Genomic DNA, 6,000 nt, shown 5'->3' with positions numbered 1-6,000 from the left:
ATGTGCTGGACACATGCGCAGGAGCCGGGGAGGGCCTGGGAAATTTACTCCCAGCTACCAAAGAGCCTTGAGCTGTGACCAATGGCCTCGCTGAACGGTCCCCAGCCACGTGATAAAAAGGTAGCTATCTACATTAGGCCGGTCTCACACGAGCACATAGAAATTGCAGATTCAAATGCGTTTGATCCGCGGATCAATCAAATGCATTGAATTACAGAATTCCGCTCACATAAGCGGATCGCAATTCCGTAATCCACTCGCAGAAAACAGAACAGATTCTATTTTACTGCGGATATCTGCGACATAGAGCCTATTATACTCCATGGTCACAGATATACCCGCAGCCCATAGGCAACTACATTGTATACGTGTCATCGCTAAGTGAAGGTGGGGGAAATATAAGCGAAAAAAGCTCTACAGCTCTTGCCGCCTGTGTGAGTAGGCAGTTATGCGCAGTACATTACGCGGCCGTACGCAGGGCCACTGCCGGGCTCACAGCTGGGATCCGCTGCGGGCCTCCGCAAGCGGATTCCACATATGGCGGTGTGAGCCCGGAATTATTCAGACCGCTACCTGTAATACGTAATTTATAAGAAGCCCCGGGAACGCTCGCCTTCCTGCAGTTCCAGGAGCAGCTTATTGAGCGCCTTCTGTGTGAGACCGCCGCACCTCCGCAAGCTTATAGCACATATGGATAGCATACGCATTAAAATCGATCCGTTTCTCGTGCACTAAAATTGGCGATAATGCCCGATTGTCAGTTTCCTAGATGACCATTCGAAGATTTCTAACATAACCCCTAGTAATCAGCGACATACGCAGCTTTCCCGGCAGCCGAAATATGGCATTTCTATACATCCGCTACAAAGAGACCGTATCAAATATAGCAATTATCCCAAAGGGTTAACTATTCCATTCCCTTACATATAAATAGCACTGACTAACATGGGCCAGAGTAGTCTACCAAAGGGTTAATTCCGCAGTCAGGGGATTAGTATCCCTCTTCTGTGCGCTCGCCGGAGGGGGACTAAGGGTTAAACAATCCAGGCAACCCAGGAAGTAGCCCCATAGCCTCACGTCAGCGCAGTCCTCCCACAATGCAGGCTTTCCCCGCCTCAGTCCTCTGGCCTTCCTTCTCCTCATAATCCCCGGCCTGGAGTGATTGCTGTATCCGGATTTCTGGGCGCACAGGTGGGCCGAGAGTCCCCAGTGTCGGGCGGAGGAGGAGGATGAGGCTGGTAGCTCCAGACGCTCTAGGTAATGGCATTATATGTATAAAGTGCGGGACGAAACCTCTAGGAATCTCATCCACTTGGATCGGAATACGCTATGTATGTTCGATATAACAATCCGCAATGGAAATTGCGTAGCGTGCGCGGCACGTGTCGGCGTACCGAATGCTACTCATCCTCGTGTTACTATGTGGACGGGGGGTCTCAAAACACACATATAGAATAAAGACGGTTTGGCAGATGGTGAGACAACTTTTTATACAAGCTGCGGGGAAATAGGAAAAGCGGTTAGGCCATATCACCAACATGACGGCCATTTTGAATGCTGCCATCTTGGATTCCACTTCACGTTTTCCAACGGGAAGGTAGATGTGTGATATATGAAACGGGTAGAGAATTTCATGAGGAAAACAACGGTGTGCTTCATTTTAATGTGGTGGTCGTATTTCTTTCCAAATTCAGATAAACAGCCTTTGTCGCTGATCAGCCAAAATCTGAGGGGTTGTTGATGCTTCATCAGTAACGTTTTTTGGTCATCCAGATTTCGTTTCATCAGCGACAGAATCTGGTTCTCAAAATTTGGGAAGAAGTTTGGCCGCGGCCCTGTAGGTAATGGGAGGTCTGGTTGAATGAAATCTGTGGTGATGACACGTGTGCTTCGTTAGCACAGACTAACATGGGCCTGAGTGGTTGACCAAAGGGTTAATTTTGCTTACACTTTTTAAAACAGTCTGGCTAGTTTTACACGGGCGGCCGTGACCACAGCCTCACATCACAGCGGGGAACCCCTTCATCCCAGGGGCGTAACTATAGAGGATGCAGGGGTTGCGGTTGCACCCGGGCCCTGGAGCCTTAGGGGGCCCATAAGGCCTCTATTCTCCATATAGGGAGCCCAGTACTATGAATAAAGCATTATAGTTGGGGGCCCCGTTCCAGGTTTTGCATTGGGGCCCAGGAGCTTCAAGTTACGCCTCTGCTTCATCCCATTGCTTACAATGGGGTAGCAGCAGCACTGGCCTCATTGAAAGCAATAGAAGAACTCCGCAATCCTCTGTGACAGCAGCGGCGGGGATTCCTTCATCCCCGTGGGGAATCCCTTCTCTCCGGTCGCGTCTGAAAGCTGCAGAGTTTCCCGCGATGCGAGAGGGAGTGAAGACGCAGAGTTATGCAGCAAACGATTTGCAATGGTTTCGCTCCCACTTGTTTTCACTCATGCGATGTGGAGTGAACATTTTTTAATTAAATCACAGCACTTCCTATCTTTCCGCGTTTTTTGCGAATTTTTTTTTTATTTCCTGTGTTTCCCTATGGAGCCTCCTTTTTCTCTCATCGCAACGCATAAACTTGCGATTTTTGTTCGATGCATTTTTAACATTAGAAACTCCTACTGACTTTCGCACGAGAAAATGGCGAGATTTTATCGCAGGCAGCAGCGATGCGAGGTTATTCTCAAGAAAAAGCATCACTGCTGCTCAAAAAAGGGTCTGAACACAATTGCGATTTTTGTCGTGATTTTCTTGCAGCAAAATTGCGATTGGCAGTGTGAAGGAGCCCTCGGGGCGCCGTCATGCAAGCGTTTTTGCAGCGCATCTCCTGCACGGGACCATGCAGTATGCAATTATATGCGTACTTGCTGCATGCCAAGAATTCCCGTACTCTATCTTGGCTTCTATGCATGCTGGGATTTTTTTTTGCGTGCGTTCTATTTGAGAGGCGTGATTTAAAGTCCATGTAAAGACTGGTACCGCGGTAGCACACGCGAGTCCTTATAGGAAGGTCTTCATTAGTCCAAGATGAAGTCATGTCACACTTTTGTTTAGTTTGTGACACGGTTTTAAGACATTGCGCTGGAGGGGCCGCGAATATCATCAGTCCAGCCCGTCGTATTTATTCCGTTACAACGGACTGAACAGGTCCCATAAATGTCCCCTCCATCTGAAGGCACAGAATCGTAAAAATGTGACGCCATTTTATCTCCGCATCATCAAGTAAACGAACAGATGTCACAAAAAAAAATGTGCAAATTTGGACAAAAATTGGTGATAAATTATTTCGCTATGTGCTTGCACAACTTTCCTGCTGTCGGGCGATCCGTGCGGGCGTGGGGGTCAACATTCTGCAATAGTGTTATAGTAATTACAGTAAACAAGTCAGCGTTTTGTGCAATATATATCAAAATGGTGTACGCGGCGTGATAAGTTTGGCGCAACCAGCACACTTTTCTTTCTTACATCACCCCAAACTTGCTACACATCCTCCTTTCCTTTCTGCATAGGACGGCATATGCTGCTGTGCTCTCCTATACAGTTGGCTGCCACAACAACATGTATCCGTTTTTTTTGCACGTGGGCCATGTATGTTGTATGACATTCCGTGCATACAGCTGGAGCTTTAGGGCTTATTCGCACAGTATCTTCGTGTTGGGTTCAGAAGAAAACAAAATGCCAAAAAACAGCAGTCTGTGCGCGGTCCAGATTCCATGGATTTCTCAACACGTAAAGGGCTATTCTTGTCCGACGATCGGTCCGTGTTTTGTGCGCTCATGAGTGTCCGACTATTTGCGGAATGAACAATGCTTTTTTTGCGTACGCGTCAGCATGTATTTTATGGTTCGGTTTTTCTTCCATGTGCGCGCGTCAGGAAAAAAAAAACACTGATGCTCCCAGCCATTGAAATGGCTAATTAGTCTAATGAGTTGCAGATGTCTTCTTTTCCCTGCACAAGCACGCACACATTTGCGCATCCCCATTGACTTCTATGGGGACTTTTGGTGCATAAATGCTCAAGAAAATAGAGCATGCTGCATTTTTTTTTTTGCGCAACCAAAGCGTGCGAACCAACAAATTTTGCGCACGTGTTTGTGCGTGAAATTTTTGTGTGCGAAGTTCTCAGAAAATAGAACCCATGGGTTCGTTCACAAGCACGTATTTTGTGTGCGCAATAGTGTTGCGCGTGCAATTGCACATGACTCTCGCGCGCAAAAGTTACTGAAAAAAATGCAGTTACGCGAACAAATACTCTGCTTTCATTCCGCAAATAAAGTAAAGGAACCTGTGGGCTCCCTCACACGGCCATATTTGAAAGCGTTTTTGCGCTCGTGATCTACAGAGAATAGGACTCATTGTAATAAATGGACTCATGCACATCTCGTTTGTTGGCCGGGGGTCAGAGGGTCTCACAGTCTTCTGCTTGACCTCCTTCTTGGCGGGGCTTTTGTCTTGTTTGGTGGGCAGCACCTACTTGCGGTCATGGTTTGGTAATCCAGGCCCCGCCTCCTGCTGTTCGCACTTATTTGATAAATATTTCCTATAACAAGCAGTGATACATTTCAGACTAAAGATAAAGTTACGTATATTTAATAAAGCTTGGCCAACAATTCATCTGATTGACATTTTCTGTGTCCTTTTGACTTGTATGTTGGAAATTCTGCAGAAGCCCTCCCTTCCACCTGGGAATGGTTTCCATCTGTGGACAGTAGAGATGAGCGAGCGTACTCTGTTCGGGTGTTTTTGCACTCAAGCACCGCTTTTTCCGAGTAACTGACTACTCGGACGAAAAGATTTGGGGGGCGCCGGGGGTGAGCAGGGGGTTGTAGAGGGGAGTGGGGGGGGGGGGAAGAGAGCTCCCCTCTGTTCCCCACTGCTACCCCCGGCTCCTCCACGCCGCCCCCGGCGCCCCCCGAATCTTTTCGTCCGAGTAGTCAGTTACTCGGAAAAAGCAGTGCTCGAGTGCAAAAACACCCGAACCGAGTACGCTCGCTCATCTCTAGTGGACAGTCCTAATACCAGTAATGGAGAGGCTTTATCCAGTTGAACCAACAATGCTTTACTGAAAGTGTGATAAAGAATAATATGGCGGTAACAAACAACAGTTTTAGGGCTTATTCAGACGCCCGTATATCGGACGGGCGTGAAAAACCCGGCCGGTATATGCAAGTCTGTATAAGTCATTATTCAGATAGAATGCAAACACTTTCCCAAAGTTGGATTTATGCTATAACTCGGTGCGTACCCGACAAAAGATAGGAAGTGCTCTATCTTTCTCCGTGTTAGTCAGATAGCTACCATAGACTTCTATGGCAGCTTTAAAAAAAGGGAGGGGGAGGGAGTTATCCTGCGTGCAACGGAGGAAAAAGGAGACAGCGCATCCTAATTTGGCATTTAATTGCCATTTTATTCCACGGAAAGGGTGTAAGAGGCGAGCGTGTGAGCTGCAATCACAAAAGATCTGCTGGCACGAATGTATCAGCCTGCCTCTTGCCATCTCCTAATTCGTTTATGCGAAAATACGTTCTGTAAGGGCGAATGTATTTGTGCATACGCTCGTCTAAAACTGCCCTAAGGGCTCATGTCCACGACCGTGTTTTCACGGTGCATGAAGGCAAGGAAAGTCAATGGACATCCATTCTTCCATGCACACACTGCATATCGATAGGAGAAATAAATCACAGTACGCTCTCTTTCTTAGTGTATCACATGCAGCCCTTGTACTAGCTGCGTATGATACGCCGTCCATATGCAATACATTGCAGACGGGCAGCGTTTCCAAATGTATCCCTGCTTTGACCAGATAGGGCAATTAATTAAAAAAAAATTTGCACTGTGCATGTTCGTGACGCCAGATTTCCGGGAATGTGCAGTGCATACTCGTATAATATGTAAAACACTGCAGGAGACCTGCTGCATTTTACGCATACGGCTGTGGACATGAGCCCTAAGGTTGCACTCACACCAGGGGTGTAAGTATAGGGGGTGCAGAGGGTGCGGTC

General features: G+C 47.5%; 1 protein-coding gene across 4 annotated transcripts in view; it reads left to right on the top strand.

The window, feature by feature from the left end:
- Positions 1–1,142: 1,142 nt before the first annotated feature.
- The window catches only part of ACBD4 (acyl-CoA binding domain containing 4), a 42,507-nt gene continuing 37,649 nt past the window's right edge, over positions 1,143–6,000 (top strand). For all 4 annotated transcript variants that reach the window (XR_010787581.1, XR_010787580.1, XR_010787579.1 and 1 more), the window contains exon 1: positions 1,143–1,257. The gene's annotated coding sequence lies outside the window, so the exon portion shown is untranslated. The remainder of the gene's footprint in view (positions 1,258–6,000) is intronic.

This window comes from Eleutherodactylus coqui, chromosome 13 (assembly GCF_035609145.1).
Source record: "Eleutherodactylus coqui strain aEleCoq1 chromosome 13, aEleCoq1.hap1, whole genome shotgun sequence".
Taxonomy (NCBI): Eukaryota; Metazoa; Chordata; class Amphibia; order Anura; family Eleutherodactylidae; genus Eleutherodactylus; species Eleutherodactylus coqui.
This window is presented reverse-complemented; position numbering and strand designations above follow the sequence as displayed.